Here is a 22956-nt window from a genome sequence, read left to right as displayed (position 1 = left end):
ATACTGGCTTCCCATGTTGGAGCCAGTATGAACATGTTTTCTTACAGTGGCATGGTATTTTTACTTATTGGTGATTTATAAGGTGGCAGCTTCAAAAATGTCAATTTGTACAACCTCAATATATGAGGGTGAAGGGGAACCATTTCAGATCATTCGCTGCTCAAAGGGAATTCAGATCAATTAAGTGCATCACATTCATGAATATAGAGAAGACGTGCCACAAGTAGACAACCAATACGTTCAAAAACAAGGCTAGCAAAGGATTTGAGGAGAAATGATCTAGATGCATACCACACAGATGACAGTGGATGGAGCAGTGAGGGAGGTAGAAAGAGTGTTTGATGGAAGTAATGAGGTAGAGCGAATCATGAGGCCAGGAGGTGTTTCTTTTGTAGAGAAAGGTTTTACGTTTTGAAGCAGGATGATTTTCCTCAAATATAACTGCAGCAGGACAGTGTTTCGGGAAAGGGAGCCCACAGTGTCCAGGATTTATTTACCAAGACATTTATTTCGTGAAAGGTGCAACACCCACATAATTCACTGATCAGAGGAGAATCATGTACATTAAGTACATCAAATTAAGGAAAATAGAGATTAAGTGTCAAAAGTAGACAAACAATATGTTAAATGATATGATATGTGTCGAGGTGCGACGAGGCAAGGGGAGGGCAAGACAAGAAAACAATCTTACTAGGTCAGGTGACATTGAGATTGCTCAAGTGCAGGGGAGAGGGAAGGGGAAACGTGCCAGGAGAAGGGGAGGAGGAGCAAGTGCAAGACACAGGATCAAACATCAATTAAAAAGTAGTGGGCAATGCAAGGATAGGTGCAGACAACAGGTGTCTGATAAGTGCAGGTAGGGGGACTGTAGGAATGCAGATAGAGACCCAAGTGCAGGGTTGCCAGGAGGCAGTGCAGGGGTTCAACTCGGAGGGCAGAGACCTGTGCCCGTGGTTCAGAGGGTAGCCAGGTGACCACTGCAGTATTAGACAGGGGGTCAGCAGGGAAGAGGAAGAGAGAAATAACAATGCTATCAAAGTTCTCTCAAAGAGCAATGATTGGAGTGCATACCACATACAGATGGCAGTGGAGGAAACAGTCAGGGAGGGATAAAGAGTGGCTGATTGAAGTAAAAAGAAAGAATCATGAGGTCAAGAGGTGTTTTTTGATAAATGTTTATGTTTCTTTCTTAAGTGGGAGGATTTTCCGCAACTCTCAGTTCAGGGGGATCATGATCCGGTATCAAGTAATATTATCTCCACTAATAATATCAGCATATATATGGTCGTGGGGTAAGGCCATAGGCGATATTATTAGTGGGGATAATCTATGGGGTTATTGGGACCGGGAGTTGTGGGGGTGTCCCCCACTCCATTAAAAACATTATGGGGGTTGCAGGGTTGTCCCCCACAGGTTCCTTGGCTTAATACTGCTGGAAAAAATATGGGGATAATCTTGTATGGCAATGTTTTTGGGGGGATAATAACACACAGTACCCTCATCATCCCAGCCATCATCGACCTTCACTGGGTCCCTCTGCATGCACAAATCACCTTTAAGTCATTTTGTATTGTCTATAAGGCAGTCGCCCTCAAGTCACCCAGCTACTTTGCGGAGAACTCAACATCTCTGACAGACAGTGCACCACCAGAAGCCAGGACACGTGCAGACTTGAAACCTGCCACTGCAAAAAGGAACTGACCAGAAAACAAGCCTTCTCTGCCTACACCCCAAGACTTTGGTACCTCCTCCCCATTGGCATCATACTCACCCCCACGCTCCTCCAGTTCAGAAAAGAACTCATGAACCACGTCTTCAAGGAGTTGCCCCTCCTCACCACCTAAGCCATTATGTCACTCCTTGTGCCACCTGACTGGCTAGACGCCACCCACCCCTCTCATCCCTGCCTCCCAGTACAGCTGTACTCCTCCAGTGTGCCCCTCTGTATCCTACCCCCACGGTATATCTGTTCTGTTGTTACTGCTGAAAAGCGCTCCGTTATGCATCTGTAATATTGTAAATCTCCATTATGTATCTGTATTGGTGTATAATTCTGTAAAGCACTCGGTTACATCCAGTTCATTTTGTATCTCTTCATTTTTTCCAGCAGGACCAGGAATCTGAGCAGATTCAGAAAACTGTTAACTTTCAGGTTTAGGGCTTAGTGGAGATGTGTTTCCCATCTTGACCTTGGGTTTCCCATTTTCCACAAGCTTAAACTTCACCACAGACTGACTATTTTTGGTTCAAGATTTAGTAGCCATCCTCCTCGAGGGATCTGCAGTGTTGGAAATCTGTCAAAACACTTCTAGATCATATGCCAACAACACACTGTCTGGAACTTCTTTCTGCAAACTGGTAGGAAGAGGTATGTCATATCATAAACTGTTAGAGTTGGTGGAACTTTCAATGGGTTCTGAAGTCATTTTTAGTGATCCTCAGAAGAGCTTTAGCATAATCCTATTGGGTGAAAAAGGACTTATTTGCCTCTGTCACACTGGTACCTGTGGTTCTAGGTGAGCCAATGCTAAGTCCTGGTAGTTTGATGCTCGGTAGAACGGGGCAGTTCAGACTCCTCTGCATGTTGCACTGTCGATCGTGCTGGACAGGTGATGGGCTTTAGCTGGGGTGATGTGACATCGAGCCAGTTCAATTATGCAGCAACAACATTTTGAAGGCGGCACCGTGGGTCCTGGATGTTGAAAATGAGAAACCGCCATTCAAATACAGATCGAGTCAGTTTGAGCAATGAAAAACAGGAGACCTGGCTGATTCGTCTTTCTGGATGCTTTTCCCACTGCAGGGGTCTCTAGGGCAAGGTGAGTCCTTTTCAATCTCTGTTGTCCCAGCCTACGGGAGTTTGCTCGCCAAATGGAAGGTGTTGGTCCCCAGTAAGAGTCACCCTCCACTGTGCCATTACACTACTTCTTCACCTCAATGGCTGAGGATTTTGGAAAGGTCATCCCTCCAAAAAGAGCTCAGAATTCAATCTACTTGAAGTCCAGGAATTAATCAATGCAGTGGCAGAGCCAGGTTCTGGTGCCATGGGGGGTAAAGTGGCACTCAGGGGGATGCCGCTGCTGCCACGCACTGCGCGGTGCATCGGTTGCGGCAGAGAGGTGTCGGCCGGGGATCACTACCATGAACTTAATTTTGCTGGTATAACTAGGAACTGTTGACGCTTAATATTCAATGGAAAACTGGCAGGGTTTTTACCCAATATATATTTCATTTACAAAACCTTACACTGCAAGCCACATCTATTAACAGTTACACACCACACATTTGTTATGGAGGGAAGGTCCAATTAAAATTGTATTTCAATGTGACAGTGAAATATACAGATCTGAATCTGATCCATCCAACAGCAAGGCAAAACAAAACAATTCAATAAGCATTTGCAAACAAGCAATATACCATACAGTGCTAGTGGTAACCAGGCCAAACAATACAAAAACACAGACTGCAATGGAAACATATTTTATTAATTTTCCTAAATTCTCCGACACATTACACACAAGGTTATCTGTCTGACTGGCACAAACATGCCATTTTTTCAGACATTTGAGTTAAAATAAAAAAGAAACATGATAATATAAATACCAATATATACCAGATTGGGAGGGACCAAAATAACCTTTTATCCCTGAAACAGACATATTTCCTCCTGGAACAAAGCTATATATTAGCAAGCAGCTTAAGTAGAATTGTATACATCTTCCAATGTAATTGTCATTATTCCCTGAGCGCATCAGCGCAATATCTTTTGTAAACCTTTCTTAGTACCAGAAAGCTCATGTGGCCAAACCTTTGAGCTGAAAATAAGTATCCCTAATTTAAAATGCTTGTTGCATAACAATGACTCAATAAATACACACAATCATACACAATACAGGATGAAACTGTTCCTTCAAATGCAAGGTGAGGTGAGACTGAGAGAATGCGTCCCATGTGGTGGTAGGCTATTGAAGACTAATGTGCTTGAAGATGTTTTACAATGACAGTTTAGGAGTGGGACCAAGAAGCCCTCTGCCTCAGAAAAAAAACCTATGGAGTGGCTGCGCTACAAAGCCTTTCTGCGTGGGTTCATTGAAGCAAATGTCTGAATTACTTTATCAAAGTCCACAGAGTCAGTCAGGTCTCTTTCACTACTAAAGAAAGCTTCATTTGAAAGTCTCTCTTCACGCATTGTTGACAGTAAGTAACTTTTAATCAACTTGAGCCAGCTGAAACTTTGGTCTGTGCCGGCACTACTTACAGGCAAAGTGAGAAATATTCTGTACAAATTAGAAAGGTTTGGGTAAACACCCTGCATACAATTGGCTATCAAGAAAGGCAGCACATTGTTTATTACTAACTGCTTGTTAGAGAATATTTCCCCATACAGTGCACAAAAAGAAGAATGGTCTTCCACAGCATCTGGCACAGAGACATCACCTTCACAAAATGTAGCTAATTCTTTGAATGTGTCATAATTATCTGATCTAGTAAAATATTTAGGATCCAGTGCTGAGAACTTATGCACAGTATTTCTAAAATCTGTGCAGGCACAGTTTGCAGTACTGCCAAAAAATATCAAGAATTTAAACTCTTAGATTTCAATTGTTTCCAGAGCCCCTGTGCATCCCACAGTGCTTTTCCGTGTGCATTTGGGATGCACCCAGTGGATATTCGGTGCAATGCTGTGCTAATTGGAACACTGTTTGTTTCACAGAATCTACTGCTCTTTTACGGCTGGCCCATCTAGTGTCAGACAGCTTTTTTAATGTCAGGGCTGTTTCCTGTAGGTCAGGCTCCTGTTGCTCTTCCTGTAGAACTTTCAAGCGAGGCAGACTGCCAGTAAGGAGAGTGTACAGTGCCTCAAGTGTACCAAAAAATAACTTTCCTTTTATACATGACTGTGCAGCATCAATCAGCACAAGGTTTAAATTGTGCACTCAACAGTGAATTTATATAGCTCTGGGCAAGACTTCTTTCACAAGTGCTTTCAGTCCAGCAATACATCCGGACATAGTGCTGGCACCATCATACCCCTGCCCTTGAATTAAGGAAACATCAAGTTGCAGGGAGTCTAAGGTCAATGGGCCTCATTACACGGATGGCGGTAAGGGTTTACCGGTATCGGTATTTTACTGGTACCGGTAAATCCTTACCGCCTTACTACGAGGTCCCTTTGCGGGTGGGGTATTTAACGCCTGCTTTTTGCAGGCGGTAAAAACCAACCCACAAAGGGACCAGGGAGCTAATTACAGTACCGCAATTTGCGGTACCGTAATTAGCGCCTTCCCCATTCCCATAGAGCCCTATGGGGCAAAAATGGGAATGGGGAAGGGCAATGGTGGAAGGGGGAATTACCACCCCGCCAACCTTGGAATAGGGCGGTAATTCCCCTTTCCACCAAGGCGGTGCTGGTATTTTACCGCTAAAAGCGCCATGGTTCACCGCCATCCGTGTAATGAGGCCCATAGTCAATAGTTTATAAAACTCTGCCGATCCTGATCCAGGAAGTTCAGAAAATGTTACAAAATGTTCAGCTGCATGACCAGATGATGTCACATATCTAAGAGATAAAGAAAATTGGTCATCTATTGTAGAGTCAACAACACTATAGAATTTGCCCATTTTAACTTCTTCAAGGATAACGTGCATTTCTTCTTTCACTAGTGCTCTAATGAAATCATTCTGAATGTCATGGCTCAAATAGGTTTCATTTTGCTTGCCATGAGCAATATGCTGTGCTAAAACATTGTCATACTTGGACATCATCTTTACTAACTCCAAAAAATGTCCTTCATTGGACGTACTTCCCAATCCCGCATGTCCTCTGTGTCCTCGGAGAGGCATCCCTTGCTTGTCCAGATACAATATAGCATCAAGCAGTCACCTTAGAATACCACAGTTTTTCGCTATCTGTTCCCTTTCAGCTTTTATTAGCTCAGAAACAATACTTCTATCTTGGCTCATTCTAAATTTGGTGAGTTGTAGCTGTTTTTCAACTTCCCAGTGTATCTTGGAATGTTCATGCATTATAATTATTTCTGTTCCTTTTTTATAACTGGAAAACCCACAGCTAGGATCAGACCAAACCTATGAACAGTGCTCATTGTTGTTATCGGCAAATAGCCAACGCAAAGCAAAAAAGACAGTTACTTCTAGGAGAATACACTAACCACTGCCTTACTACAGAGAATCCACATGCAACCTTTTTTGTATACCATTCTGGGCTAAATCATCAAAGATTGGAGGCATATGGAAATTTTGGATACCCATCTTTTAATCCAGGCTGACATGGGCCATCTGCAAGAAGTGTTCGAACTTAAGTGTAGACAATGCCCTGCTCTGGAAAAGGTATGGATCTGTTGGTTAATCTTGCTGCATGTCAAGTGTGACCAGGATTTTTACATTCTCATTGCATTCCACAATGTACTCAGTATCCATGTCTTCTTGTACTACTTGTGTGCCAATATTGATATCTTCTACAATTTCAAGATCAACTTCCTGCATCTCGAAATTTATATCAAAGGCGCGAATCTTGAAACCAGGATATTCACTAAGGCCACAGACAGCAACAGCCTTTCATTGGCAACAAGTTTTCACCTGTGCAGGACAATTGAAAGTGTTCCATTAAGTCAATTTCTACGCTATCGGAGGAACATCTCAGAGGAGTCAGAGTATGTGAGACAATCTGTGACCCTGCGTCACAAGTTCAGGTAGAGGGGATACAACCTGACATCTATCTCCAGAATTGAAGAAAAGGTGGCAAACATTGAGAGAGATACCCTGCTCACGGCCAAAGTTAAGAACAAAGATGACTCATCCAGAAGAACTGGCCTATGCTACAAATGGATCCCGAGACACAATCACTCTTTCAACAACCTCCTATCTTTGCATACAGAAACAGTAGGGCTCTCAGGAACAGCCTGATTCGAGCTGAGACACAAACGGACCAGGCAATGGCTACACGGCATAGAGGCACACAGCCTTGTTACACCTGCCAGCACTGCAGTAACATCTTGCTGGGAAACACAATCTCACATCCACATACAGGTAAACCAATCAAGCTAAAACACTGCTGCACTTGTGATTCAACCAATGTTGTTTATGCACTCAAATGTCCCTGTGGGTTCTACTATGTGGGCATCACTATGAGGAAGGCTAAACTGAGATGGCCTGACAATAAGTCGAACATTCGGACAAAGTGTCAATTCACTTTGTAGAAGCAAGACATTCTACTGCTCAGTTGAGATGCATCATCTTAGAACAAGTGCAAGCAGGTTCGGGTGGGGGGGTGTACACAAATGACTGCTACAAAGGGAGATTGTTTGGATTGATTTACTGGATTGCCTGAGCCCAAGAGGCATGGACTGCGAATTTGATCTTATGTGCTTTGTTTATTGACGTGTGTTTTCACTTGTTTTAAATGCCAAATTGCAATACCTTAGTCAGGCACAGAAACTGATGTATGACTTGGGTGTATTTGAACCACTGAGTTTCCATTAATATGGTTAGGAATCATGTCAACCTGATACTGATGTATTAATGATGCTTTTACTTTTGTAATGACTTGGGTGTATTTGAACCACTGAGTTTCCATTAATATGGTTAGGAATCATGTCAACCTGATACTGATGTATTAATGATGCTTTTACTTTTGTACTGACTGTTGATTGAATTGCACAAAAGTTGGATTCTGTTGTAGTGATATATGCTATTATATGAGTGGCTGACTCTCTGCAACACTACAGATTGATGAAGAATTTGGGATATCACTTAGACATCCTCCAACAGGTGTGACAAGTGCATCAACACTGATAAGTGTCTGACTGCACTGGCTATGTGGATGCTTCGTTTTGTAGGGTTATGACCCCTTAGCCCGTTGAGATATAGGAGGGTGTCCTATAATATCTACGTATTTATCACTCCATGTTACACTTTGATGGACAGGACATGAGGACTCTTTCCTCACAGTGTTTCTCATCCAGTCTCGGTGGACACATTAAATAGTGGCGAGAGGTGAGGCACCACGCAGTCTCTGGCTGCGGTGGGGCCCTGCCTCCCGCTTAATTACATGATCTTTTTCTCCAATACTTGCATTACTGGCACTGGGATGTGAGGTACTTATCCTGAGGGATATACAGTCTTTGGACACTGTCCCTGGTTTCTTTTCCTTTCTTCCTACTTATCCTTAGTAATCAAGTAGTGATATGCAGTCCTTGTACTTTTTCCCTGGTTTCTGCTTTTTTCTTAACTGTACTACTATGATTCACTGCAGTAGAGTTAAAGACTTGTGAGCAGACCGCGCAAGTTATTTTGACGGGCTGCTGTGGAGAGCAACGCGTAGTCGCGTTGTTTCCATAGCAACCTGCTCGACTTGTGAGCATGTACTCGCCTACCAGCGTGAACATTGATGCGACACGTGGTGGGTTGCCGTATGCAAACACGCGTGCGGTATCCACATGGCGTCTGTGTTGTGATGACTCTCTGAATAGTATGGATCGCACATATACAAGCTTATTTATATACTTTAAGTCTGTTCGAGCAGATGCCCATATCAACATGGCGAACATGGAGGCAGCGCGCATGCGCGGCGCTACCATGGAAACCTAATAATATAACGCAGAGCCGAGCTGCACGTCTGACTGATGGGCGGTTTGAGGTCTGCGTTCTACTGGGAATTTCAGGTACCTAGTGACGGCAACTAAGGCACGTTCTCCTGACTCACAATATGTACTTATGAACACGCAGCACGCTTTGATAAATTTACCCACGAGCGGCTCCTTCATGCACAATTGCATGTCTTTGTTCCCGCTTGCCCGCATGAGATTAAATCTAGTCCTAATTCTTCTTGATACACACGATTTTACTGTGTATGATGTCTGTTTGATTTTCTCAAGCGGAGAGTTTCCTTCTACGTTACTTGGATCTTTTCAATTATCGAATTCTAAATTAAGTACCCCATCTCCATTCTTAAATCTTACTACTCGGATCCCTTGTGATTGACCACCCAGCAGCCTACCTACACCCGGGGCGATGAACTTGCTTTTGGACCGGGTGAGTCGTGTCAACAGTTCTTTGCTGACCTTTACGAGCCCAGTATCCTATGAACCTAAGAGCTGAGAGTTGTCATTTTTATTTTCAAAGCAGGTTGAGGTGACTCTCCTATTGCTTCGACTATAAGGTTAGAGTCTTGGATAGATACTTACATACCTCATTACCAGTGAACCTCTTAGCGCTAATTCGTTTATTTTTATCTCTCTAGAAAAATCTCCAATTATTCCATGAAACTTTACACATCCTGCCCTGAAGATGGATTCGTTGAAATCCGAAACGCGTTGCCACTTTGGAACATTTAGGAGTGTTTAGGACGAGTGATTGGGCAGAAGGAATTTTATTGCACATACATTATGCTGATGAATTGTTTATTTGTTTTTTTGCTGAATGCTTAAATTCAACTGAATATGGTTTGTGTGAGCAGATTAGCAGCTCGGAATTTGACACTGTATCCAATTGTATTTATGAATGTCTAGTTCATATTAATCTGTATTGTGCATGCTGACGGTTTAGCAGTGTGATCTTTATTTATTTTGTTACATAAAAAATATTCTGTCTACCTGTATCACTTACGGTTTTGGTGGCACTTGACTATGCCAGATCAGGGGGACAGCTCTTTTTTCTGAACAGATGTGCATCACCTGATGAATATAAGAGATTTAAGTAGTGTAATTTTACACATTTAAGCTTGTCATATAAACCAGTTTGGATTGTGGCCTCCATCTCTTGGAGACCCCTCTTCACAACCGGTCATAAAGGTATCTGGGATTGTATCCCATTTAGAGTGCAGCATAGGGCTATCGGTTGGCAACACCCGGTGTATGTTCTTTGTTTTCTGGATTTTACATTCTCACTGCATTCCCCAATGTACTCAGTATCCATGTCTTCTTGTACTACTTGTGTGCCAATATTGATATCTTCTACAATTTCAGTGCAATCAGCAGCTGTGCGACCAAGCTTAACTTCAGGCTGGGTAATACTGTCTGTTCAGTGATCAGGCTGTGGGACAGTGTCTGTTGAGTGATCAGGCTGTGTAACAGTGTCTTTTGAGTGATCAGGCTGGGTAACAGTGTCTGTTGAGTAATCAGGCTGAGGCTGTGCAACAGTGTCTGTTGAGTGTTCAGGCTGGGTAACAGTGTCTGTTGAGTGATCAGGCTGGGTAACAGTGTCTGTTGAGTAATCAGGCTGAGGCTGTGCAACAGTGTCTGTTGAGTGTTCAGGCTGGGTAACAGTGTCTGTTGAGTGATCAGGCTGGGTAACAGTGTCTTTTGAGTGATCAGGCTGGGTAACAGTGCCTGTTGAGTAATCAGGCTGAGGCTGTGCAACAGTGTCTGTTGAGTGTTCAGGCTGGGTAACAGTGTCTGTTGAGTAATCAGGCTGAGGCTGTGCAACAGTGTCTATTGAGTGTTCAGGCTGGGTAACAGTGTCTGTTGAGTGATCAGGCTGTGGCTGTGCAACAGTCTCTGTTCAGTGATCAGACTGGGTAACAGTGTCTGTTGAGTGATCAGGAGTCAGACCCTCTGTAGATTCAGTAGATCCTTGTTGATGCTCAGGAATGTCAGTGTGTGATAGGTGATCTGCAGAATGTATTGTGGTAGAAGGAGAAGCAGTAGACAGATGTTCATCGCCAGAAGCACGGGGGACAGTATGATGGGGGGTTCCGTGCTGAGTTCTGAAAGCAAGGATAGAAAGGATCTTGCAACTACAAAACAATCATTCAGTGGTTAAAAACGTTGACATTATTTGAATGGAGGCTATAACATACCTTTGCTCCTGCTTGTCAATGGAAGTTGTGGAACTTTTCGGCTGGATCTTGGACTGGATCTTGAAAGCTAACGAAATATAAGAGGATTTTGCTGCTTTAGCGAGTTTCAGTTTGCTGACCTATTTTCGTCTTGTGGCACTAGACATTTTTGGTTTAGCTGATGACTCTGGATTCATGTTGCTCCATTCCTACTCCTACAGAAAGAGAAGGAAACCAACAGGAATGAGTGCATGTTTTAATTAAGTTTACACAGATAATTTACCAATGATTCAAGTTGAACTGCAACAAGATTGTCTCTCTCTAAAAAGTGATGAGCTAAACAGAATGTTAAATTCATAACTGAGCCATTCATTGCCTGTGGGGAAATGGAACATCTGTCACAGACGACGTTTTCATGTTTCATGATAATGCATTTAACAGAGTTCAATTCAATTTACATGGTAAATAAGGAAAGAAACAGACTCTAGGCAAAGTGGGGTTGTTGTGTGGGGCTCACACACTAACTACCTTCCTTCCTAAACCCTGCTATGCCGTGCCTAACGCAGGACACCTAAGCTGATTAAAGACACTTTAAACAACAGACTCCAGTCACTTCATTTTTGAAAGCACACCACTTGCTGCTGCTAGAAAACCAGCAGATGTAGTTGGCGCTGCTGCCTGCCTCATGCTGGATTTTAAGGCTGACATTGGCCCTAGCCCTATCACGTGAAAAGCTCATCGTCCCCTGGCACTCCTGCACCTGCAAAGCAGATTTGACCTGCCTTCCCCCACCAAACAAAGGTAGGTGGTCCATTAATGAGGCTCCTTTCCAATTTTGAAATGAGTAGCAGGTGCTAATTATGCAAGCAGTTGCATTGCTAACACATCACACGTAAAGCCCCCTGAGCACAGCAGGAGAGAAGAAAGAAATGCTGCCACAACCAGTGATTTAGCTGAGCATGCATGGCAAGGAGAAGAGGTGCTGCACCTAAACTCTCTGCCCCATATCCTCAGTATAATGAGTCCCCCATGACACAACCTTTTTTATTTTTTTTAGGACTTGAGCCCTGTTCATTTAGTTAACATTTGAAGACCTTAAAAATGCTTACTTCCCTGCCCCAAGACCTCGCATGTAAATAGGCTGGGTCGTACTACAAGGCTGGAAGAGGCATTGGCAGGCTTAGTGCGGCCTATAGGGCATTAGGGCTATTGGGCACAAACACAAAAGGACAGTGTGGGCCCGTTGTTAGGTTCACAGAAAGTGGGGCACTTATTTGGGCCAGTTTGATAAGTTACGGCACCATGCGGCTAGCCGTTTTGACCAGTATTACTGAATAAATATTCTATAAAATGAACAATCCGCATCACATTTTTTTAAAAAGCCCCCTTTTGGTTACTACTCAAACAGTCTTTCACAAAATGAATGAATTGCCATTTGCATTTAGTAAAGGAAGTTTGGCTGTCGCTGCATCATGCAATTGAGCGATTAACATCTTTCTTCAGGATGGACAGGAGTCCCTGACGGCAGGCAGGAGAAAAGAGCATATGCGAGGGTCGCAGAAAGGGATCTTTGCTGGGAATGATGGAGAGGGCATTCTGATCATGATCACGTCTTGTGGTGGAAATTGGGAAAATGGCAAACTTAAAGGATAGTTCCGGGACTTTTTTTTTATTGTCCCTACGGGTCGGCCATGTGTTTGTAAGCATAAATCGGTAGATCGTAGGAAACTTTCCTATGGACCTTACCCGACTTTTCGCCCATTATCGCACTCGAAATCAGCCTCCATTTTGTGATAATCCTATCATTTCGCCGCATCGACCTGGCTCACCTGCCTTTGCGGCACTAAATCAAATCCCCCGCCCCTGAAACAGACTTTATCAAAACATTCATATTCCCCGCCTCTATCCGTGACGTGACTGAGCTGCGTAGGCAAACGCGCCCAGGCGTCTTCTACGCGACTCCACACAGACCCCGGAAATCAACACAGATCAGCTCACAATACAGCGCACCACAATTCGGAATATGAAACTGTACTTTGAAATCAAACCGCAAGATTGTAAATGTGGTAAAGTACATTTATTTGACATCAAATGTTTAGAGAATATTCAGCGATTTGCATTTTTATTTGCTCATGTTCCAAAAAGTTCGTATTGAGGAACGCGATGGTCCTTTGCTGTACACAGGGTCTTAGAGCATCTCACAATACAGCGCCACAATTCGGAATGTGAAACCGTGGTTTAAAAGCAAACGGCAAGATTGTACATTTGGCAAAGTACGTTTATTGGACATCAAATGTTTAGAGAATATTCAGCGATTTGCATTTTTCTTTGCTCTCGATCCAAATTAGTTCGTCTTGAGGGAAGCGATGTTCGTGTGCAGTACACAGGGTGTTGGTTTACGATAAAAATAAGCTCTTCGGTCGCACTGATAATCGCATGGCTGTTCCAACAACGAGGCACTAGGCCACCACAACGGTAGGTATGTTGCATCTAACCGTTAGTACCGCGTAAGGGCATACTTGTACTTGGCGATCGTCCCATAAAATGGTCAGGGTGGTAACGTTGTTCACGCGGAGAAGCAACTGGCGGCTGTAGAAGCCGTCCGCCGGTGTCTGGTACTCGTGACACAGACAGTAGTGAATGATGTACCTAAAAACATAAAAAATGAAATTAGTCTCACCATCAGATCCTTATTAAAATTATTCATTTCATAGCGAGGACAGCGCTACTGGGTGTACACAAGTGTTTAAAGGCGTGGCGAGGCATGGAGGGGGGGAGTGGAGTACAAGGTAAGTAGCATAAAATAATAAATAAATAGGGCCAGCTGGTGGCAAGTGCAAGGTAAATGCAGAACAAGTGCTGGGAAGGGGGGGGCTGTAGGATACTGAGACAGTCCCCCAGTGCAGGGGTTGACAGGGAGGCAGTGCAGGTGGAGAGTGGAAGGGCCCAGGACCGAGGTCGCAGACAGTGGACCAGTTGTAGCAGGGGAGAGGGAGAGAGAAAGCAGAAGCAAAGAGGAAGGTTTTGAGGTACTTCAGTAAAAGCAGATGTTTCTCCTCAAGATAGTGCGCGGTAGAAAACAATATGCCACATAGAACGAACAAGTACAACTGAACCCGTCTTTAAAGCCACTGTATAGTAATGAAATTGCGGTATAAACTCATCAAAAGTTACTTACATTATATTTGCATTTTCCATTGTGTCTCTGTGTAGAGCAGACCCGAAACACCACTCCTTCTTTGCCGACGTTACTTCTTCTAATGAACGTGGCTCATCGTTTCGTTTCTGAAATTTTATTCATTATCTTTTCTTAGTCTTTCGGGATGGTCCCGGCCTGTCAAGGTCAAATCACAATAGAACCTTATACTGGGTCGTGGGCCGTTCCGCCACCCGAGCAAAACATCAAAGCAGCTGACCTTCACTTTGAGCGAGCACACATTTCTAGTTTGGGCCTGCAACATGAGGAGACTCGAGAGAACAGACAATCAAATTACAATCATTTAAACCGTGATGTGTATTTCTCAATGAGCTCTGCTTTAGGTGGACATGGAACAGAGGCAATGTTGGGTGGCAATGCAGTTGTCCCCTGCATAGGTTCGTTCACCACTCCATGTATGTGCCTATCGAGGACATCTACGATAAGTACCTCAATAAACTCATATTGCATATCCTCAAACACTGGTTTGATCACCCATTGTTTACTTCTTTTAGTGAAGGCCTTATTGTAGCGAAGCGTCCCTAAAGTTCCGGTCGTCCTACTTTGTTGACGGCCAACATTATGGTTATGTGCCAAGACCGCTAGAAGAGTCCGATTTATCATGCCTTCCATGCCAAAATGCAATCTTTTGGGCCTGTACTTTAGGCACATATTGTGGAACACCTCCAAATCTCCTGTGTGGCAGAATTCCGTGAGTCCCCTCAAATCTCTTGTTATAGTTTTATCAAATACAATCTTTTCAATGGCCTTGTGAGTGGGTGATGAAGGAATCAACCACTTCTTCTTCCGTGCCTCCTCTGTGGACAAATGGCCATGTTCACATTTGTGGAAATGTTCATTTGTCGACCATCGATGTACGTTGCTACAGTGCAACATTACTGACCGCCATTTTTCCAGTAGAATTTCCAACGACCCTTCACATGTTTTTGAGCTCCACCAAAGATGGTTGCTGATTGACTTGGACCACTGTGAAATACCTTGCAATTCTTTTTTTTTACCTGCAGCCGACAATTTTTTATTGATTGATTTTGCAAGATGCCAAACGTCAAATTGGTGATTTATATTTTTGTACTGTTCTCTCATTGTCTTGGCAATTGAAACGTGTCTGTCCGTGGCTATCAGGTCGATCACCATTCCCCGCGATTGTAGTTCTTGCAATGATGCTACAAAGCCAACTTTCTCCATGGCCACTGAGGATGTACTTTGTGACACCTGCACGACCACCGAACTCACAATTTTTTTACTTTCCATGTCCTGAAAGTGGTAGGTGCAGTACTTGGCTGAAAATCCTGGGCTGTCGCACTGTCCATCACCGGCTAGCCTGAAGCGTTTGCCCGCGAATGTACTTTCCATTGACATTTTTTCCATTCTCCAAGCTTCGCTGATGGCTGGAAATAGATAATCGGTTTGGTATTTGTAGAACTGAGTTTTCGCAATGAAATGGATTCCCACAAACTGAAAGAAATACTGTAACTTTTTAAAACTTGAACCACTAAAAAGTGCGGCCGCTGCACAAAGTAGATTGCCTGCTGGCAGTTGCCCCAGCATGGGTTGTGCAGACCATGCGAACGGATGATATTGTGTACAGGTGGCATGTATTTTAAGGTTAGTGCCTCGAATTGCACGAGTCACATTAATCAATGGCTCCCCACATACTTCCCCACCAACCCAATGCCCACATTTCATCATCATAATAATATCCATCAAACAGCTATCGAATACAATGAATTTGGCCTCTTTCCTTATACTGTCACTCTGCATCCCAGCTGGTTCGGCCTGTAACGTTGAGGACATGTCACTCGCATGAAAGGTACAATCTCTGATATCGTCTTCCGCTATGCTGAGTGATATTGATGGTGTTTCATTGTCGTCCATGTCATTCTCTTCCACTGCAACAACTGTTCCTTGTCCGGAGATGGGAGAAAAAAACAATGTCTTCAACTTTCGCGCGCTCTTATTTTTTGCGGGTGTGGATTCTGTGAATTGATCTCCGACTGCATCCAAACTACCAGGAGGACATTCACTATCAATGGCTGGTGGTGGTATAGCTCCGTTGTCAATCACTTCATATTCTTCCCATTGGCACGATGCATCTCCAGTCTCAAGTCCCTGCCAAAAGGTTTGACAAGCAACATCTCTCGTTCGCTTCACTGTCTGTGTAGATCTAGTTCTTACACCCACTCGCAACTAGAGGACAGATTAGAAAAGGGATGTTCAGTTTAAACACAATTTACAGTATTGAACTATTGACAGTGAAAGACAACATAATATAGTGAACAGGACACTAACCTTCTTTTGCTTTCTTTTCTTTGAAACTTTCTTGCCTCGAACTTCAACATCTGGACGCTGTTGCTCCGACTCGTGTGTGCATGTCTCCACTTCCTCTCGCGCTGCAACGACTATATTTTCATGATAAGCACATCCATCACTCACTGAGGCTCCATCGACTCCCTGAAACATAGAACTTTCATTAGTATGCATAATAATATTGAAAACACAAAATGTACTTGGGGACCAATACCCATACCTACATCTCAATAGCAAAACACGAATGAACGCATTGTGTAGAACATTCAAACGACAATAGTTCACGCATTGTTGATCTAGTTAGATTGAACTGTCAAGATCCATACCTCGGGCTCCGCATAGACTTCCATTGATGATATTATTGAAGATGACGCTTCAGCAACTCCCTGAAACACAGTAATTGCATTAGTATGGTTTTCTATTTGGTTTAAAAGAACATAAACTTTCTGCAGGCGTCAACGGTTCATCTAAATAGACCTGCACAAATGATCAGTTGTCTAAAATAAATAATGGATATCTAAATATGATTCGATTTGCTTCATCGTTGGAAGTGTCACCACCCAGAGATCTGCATCAACTACTAGGGGTGATGTTCTTGTTGAAGAAGCTCCGTCAGCTCCCTGAAACATAGTACTTGCGTTAATAAAGAAGGAAGTATAGCGGATGTAATCACGTCATTTGATCTCGCATGATTGATCTGTCAGTATCCATACCTCGAAATGCATAAGAACATCAAGAGACGCTGTAACTGCGGTGCACACTTCTGCAAGCTGTTGCGCCGACCCGTAACTGCATGCTCCCCTTTCTTCTTGGACTAATGCTCCATCGACTCCCTGAAACATAGGACTTTCATTAGTAATGAACACAATATTGAAAAAAGAAGACACATGAGGGCGACGACAGAAGGACATACCAATGGCTAAAAACGAAAGAAACATTGTGTGTAACAATCACGCTACAAGAATGCAAGATCTGATGATCTCCATCGATGGAACTGTCCGGAAACGTACCTCGAGCATCTGAGTGACATCTACGGTTGTCGTCAATGCGTTGGACTCCTCAGCATCTCCCTGAAAGACAGTACTTGCATTATTTTGGATAACAATAATTATAACTGAAAACAAAGACTAGAGGACGAGTACTGTGGTGTACCATTAGGTAAAATAATTACACGATCAATTAAAACTATTGATTTACATGCCTAAAACAAGTCAGTGTCAGAATAGCTAAGTAAGATTACCCGATAGGCGCTTGAAGTGGCTGATGACTGCAATAACGACACGGATGGAGAATCTTCCGCCTTCATATTGAGTGGATACATAAATGGGGAAATTATTGTTAGCTAATGCTACACACTACCGCAATGCCGAGAGATAAATACGTAAACTTGACTCACCAGTGGAGGGATGTGGACGAATAGAGTGGGAATAGCGGTTGAGAGCAATTTTCGCCTCGCTCGCGGTGTTTTCTTCTTTATTAGCAATGATGTGGAGTACATGTCTGGGCTAAAGTGCCTGCTGCAGATGCGGTATCGATCACCCCTCTTGTCCGCAAAGACTTCTAGGACTCTACTTTCTATCTCAGAGGCTGGATATCCGCAATATCGGACCCATTCTCTTATCTGATCTATTGTCTTAGGGAAAACATGCATTATAGTACCTTCAGATTTGTTATGGGTCTTCGAAGGGCAACCGCCAATGGAACAGGCAGGCATTATGGAAAGTTCTGAAAAGTAAAGATCAACAATTCTCTATGAATACCAATGTGTTAAAACATTAAATGACACATAAAAGGTTCAATGCAAGGTCCGTTTTGGTTCTTGGAACTATACACGTTATTCACATGCGGATAAGTATTTCAATAACTTCCAAAAAATAGAAAAAGTAATTTGACTAAACTCAGAACATGTGACTAGTTCCTTGCATGTACTGTCGTGAACGAAAAGAAAACATGGATGCAATTTGATGACTACTAGCAAATAGATATAAATTAAAAAATTGGGCGCAAAATGATTATGGTACATGGACTTACCTTGACGAACAAACAGTTGGATGCAGGGATCAGAGTAGTTTCTTGTCGTAGAACAGGGAGCAGTTCACAGGTTGCAAACTGACGAGTTTGCTCAAAGTGGTCACGGAAGTTCACAGAGACGAAGAGCAGATAACCAGCACCTTCACGGGTTGACTAGCAAAGCGCAAAGAAGTTCTCATTAGAAATATGAAGTGGGTTATAAAGAATTCGAAACAGGGGTGTGTTTGTGAATGAATGACGTGTATATGTCGTGGCATTATGCGGTCTGCAGGGGGCCATCCAGCGTGAGGGGGGATGCTTGGCAGGAGACACGGGGTCTGGAGGTAAACATGGGAACAACAACCCATGCTCTATAGACCACTTTGAAGTGTACATGGTCTTTGGCACCTCTTGGCCTTTATCGCTCCCTGATAGCTCCACTTGCCAGCAGCGCAAGTACCCTGGTGCGAACTGCCTTTGATAGGGCGGGGGGTGGATCGGGGCGGTGGTCGTGCAGACAAGACACAGGAAGACTCGTGAATGGAGACACACTTATGTGGATTGCAGGGGGCCGTCCAGCGTGAGGGGGGATGCTTGGCAGGAGACACGGGGTCTGGAGGTAGACATGGGAACAACAACCCATGCTCTATAGACCACTTTGAAGTGTACATGGTCTTTGGCACCTCTTGGCCTTTATCGCTCCCTGACAGCTCCACTTGCCAGCAGCGCAAGTACCCTGGTGCGAACTGCCTTTGATAGGGCGGGGGGTGGATCGGGGCGGTGGTCGTGCAGACAAGACACAGGAAGACTCGTGAATGGAGACACACTTATGTGGATTGCAGGGGGCCGTCCAGCGTGAGGGGGGATGCTTGGCAGGAGACACGGGGTCTGGAGGTAGACATGGGAACAACAACCCATGCTCTATAGACCACTTTGAAGTGTACATGGTCTTTGGCACCTCTTGGCCTTTATCGCTCCCTGACAGCTCCACTTGCCAGCAGCGCAAGTACCCTTGTGCGAACGGCCTTTGATAGGGCGGGGGGTGGATCGGGGCGGTGGTCGTGCAGACAAGACCTGTTTGCCGCAGGGCCTCACCAAGGAGAGGCCATCTAACTGAATGTAAGAGGATGGCTGCAGGATCTACTACATGGAAGGCAGGGGGGTGAGTTTATAAATACCTCACCCTCCCAGGAGAATATATGGGGGTCATCTCTGTACCCGGTGCCCAAAAAGAGGATTTATTATGATCAACCATATTTATTATTTACCTATAACCATGTTTTGTATCAATAAAATCCAACAGCTTTTTATTGCCAACGCTTGATGCCAACCCACAAAATAATATATGTATGACTGCTGCATATATGGGTTCAACGGTTATGTGGATTGAAGGTGTGCGGCCAGCGTGAGGGAGGATGCTGGCCGGAGACATGTGGTGTGACAAGACAAGGCACTGGAAGGCTATTCAACGGAGACACACTAGATTCATTTAAAAAATCAAAACAACCATTGTTAAAATATATGTTGGGCTTTATTTTAGATTTTAATTAAACATAAATAATAAACATTACACATTGTAAAGTTGAGGTTGCAGCACATCGAGGGAAAATCCGCGGTATTGTCCACTGTCACTGGGGAAATGTTGTCTAATGGCAAGTACCGCACAGGCAGGTATTACTCTCCGAACGCGGTGTCCGAGCCTCCCGTGAAGCCACCAAGTGAAGCAACGATAGGCCACCAGCCTGTACCACCTGTGAAAAAAAAAGATGCAAACTGTATTAAACTGACCAAACTTTCTTATCAATGTCGATTCAGGTAACACATGTCATTTTTCTTAGAAAAAAATTATATCTAGAAAATGCACTATATGGAACCAATTTACATGCGTTTGAATGATATGTAAATGTAATTTTATATGTGGGAGACGACCATGAAATAGTGGTGGCATCACTGACATCACAAACAGAGTATACTTACTCGTTACTCGGATTACGCGGACGAACAGTGCCACGAAGTTCGTGCATAAGCACCATCATCATCCTCAACACTGTCCGTGAGAGGCAGGCTTCCCTGAACTCTGGCAGCTCGGTGATGCATTGCGGACTTTGCTCGCCTTCCTGCAGACTTTGCTCGCTTTCCGAAATGTAGGCCAAGCACCCGGAATTTTCACGGCAGCAGCAGTTCTCCTCCTCAGTTGGCATTAGCTCGCACCGATTGCACGTGCACCAGGTGGAGACGCCGTCCATGCGACATGGTCCAGGCTCTTCATCCGTTGACTGGTCCTCCCAACTGCCGTCCGAATCCCCATCGTTTTCGCGTGCTTGCCTTTCCAGTAGTTCCTCCTCGGTGTACTCGGGCTCGTACATATACGGCATTATTGTGGCCATTGTGCGGTAAAGATAGTAAAATAATTTAAAGAGATGGTACAGGTGTTCACACGGGCTACAAGCGGCGAAGGTAGCTGACCAGAGCACTGAAACGAGTCACAGAATACTCAAAGTAACACAGAGAGAGTAATGGAATCGAAAATCTGCTGCTGTATGTTGTGAAACGGTCTGTTTATACTTATTGGGGAAAGAGGCGTCCTGCCATTTCCATGGCAACACGTCAATAGCTGAGGCGCAGCGATTGTTGACACGAGACGTGCTTGAAATGGGCAGTACGCGTCTGCTGATGTCAGGCTCAGGGGCGGGGGATTTGATTTAGTGCCGCAAAGGCAGGTGAGCCAGGTCGATGCGGCGAAATGATAGGATTATCACAAAATGGAGGCTGATTTCGAGTGCGATAATGGGCGAAAAGTCGGGTAAGGTCCATAGGAAAGTTTCCTACGATCTACCGATTTATGCTTACAAACACATGGCCGACCCGTAGGGACAATAAAAAAAAAGTCCCGGAACTATCCTTTAATAAGTTAGTAACGTAACATTACCATATGGCACTGGCACATAACGAATACAGACTACAGGGGCACTTGGCTGTTGGCAGTTGGCTCCGGTCAGAGTACATATCTCTCTCTGAGTTCAAGACAGCTGTTGCTGTCACTGTCGAAAAAATATATAACAGCAACATCCAGGATCATGGATGGTGAAACACAGCCCGGTAATCCATCCATTCCATAGAATAAAGGCCTAAAACCAGAAAGACCACAGCTGAGCACACTGACTGCACACACAGTCCACACCACCTTGTTCAGTTTAATTACATCATTATGGCATGACTGGCAAAGTGGCAGTGGCAGTGTGGCACTGCTAGTGCAGTGCCACTAGGCCAGTGAGAGGCAAAGCAAGTCCAGACAGGGCTCTGCGGGCACGCAGCACAGGCGGCACGGCAGTGCTGAGTGCAGCAGCACTGCACAATGCTCGCTTGCCAGGGACCAGCTGCAGCCGCTGGTGCAGCACTCTTAGTCAGTGCCAATCAGTCAGTGTGTTCCACCACAGCAGTGTCTGCACACACACACACTCGAGTCACCTCCAATTTGGTGATGCTGCTGCTAAGTAAGCAGCTGCTTTCTGTTGGGCTGTTGGTCGTCCGACCGGCGACCGGCGGCATCAGTTAGTCACTGGGGTCAGAGTGGGCCATGCGCGCTCTGCGGCATGAGCACTATGTCACTGCTGGCCTGGGCAGGTGGCTGGCTGCTGGCAGTGGGCTTCTAAGTACTTTGGCTTCGGACCCAGAGCAGAGAGCAACAGCTAGCAGCAGCAAGGAGGCCTCAGGAGCAGGCTGGCAGGCCAGGCCAGCAGCAGCACAGTCAGAACTGCTGCAGCAGCTAATGGCGGCAATGTCGCAGGACCGGGGTCACTGACAGGCTGCAGGCAGGGCTGTAGGCAGGCTGCCGCTGGCGCTCACTGAAAGTGTGTGTCGACTTCTGACTCTCTCTGGCCTGCAGCTAAGTGCGTCGACTTGTGCGTGCACGCCGGGGCACGTGGACTAGCAGTACTGCTCCTCCAAAGGCAGTTGTTTGTGGACTGGCCAGGCCGAATTGCCACATTTATAGCAAATGTGTCAGCCAGTTGTCTCCAAATAGTCTGGTAGGTTGTGCTGGGTCAGGTGGGTTGGGGCGGGCAAAACAAAACTGCAGAGTGCTTTGACTGTGCAGACAGAGACTAGAGTATCATTATCGCACCAGAGTGCGATTTTCAAATTTCATTGCACAATTAGCGAGAGTGCGAGAATATGGCCAACAGCACGGGTTTTGTGCACTAGCGAGTGAACATTGCAACAACAATGCAATGCATCAGACTGTCTAGCGCAAACTGCAGTGTGTGAGAGTGAGTGTGTCCGAAGCTGAGTTTGCTCCCTGCACATTGGGTGCGAGGATTGTCAGTAGTCCCAGACAGACAGTGTGGGCCTCATTACGACCCTGGCGGAACGGGTTAAACGGCGCCGTAAAAGGTGACGGCGCCGTTCAACCCGTTCCGCCACATTACGAGGTCCCCTCGTGGGACACGTTAAGCACGCCTGGGAAAGCCAGGCGTGCTTACCGGGGCCCGCGAGGGGAAGAGGGAGCAAACAACAGGCCATCTCGTTATGGCCCGTTGTTTGGTCCCTCTCCCATTCCTATTCAGCCCTATGGGGGCTGAAATGGGAATGGGGAAGGACCGTGTCCGGGTCCTTGAGGGAGGAATTA

Source organism: Ambystoma mexicanum, chromosome 8 (assembly GCF_040938575.1).
Source record: "Ambystoma mexicanum isolate Mex_15411 chromosome 8, UKY_AmexF1_1, whole genome shotgun sequence".
Classification (NCBI taxonomy): domain Eukaryota; kingdom Metazoa; phylum Chordata; class Amphibia; order Caudata; family Ambystomatidae; genus Ambystoma; species Ambystoma mexicanum.
This window is presented reverse-complemented; position numbering follows the sequence as displayed.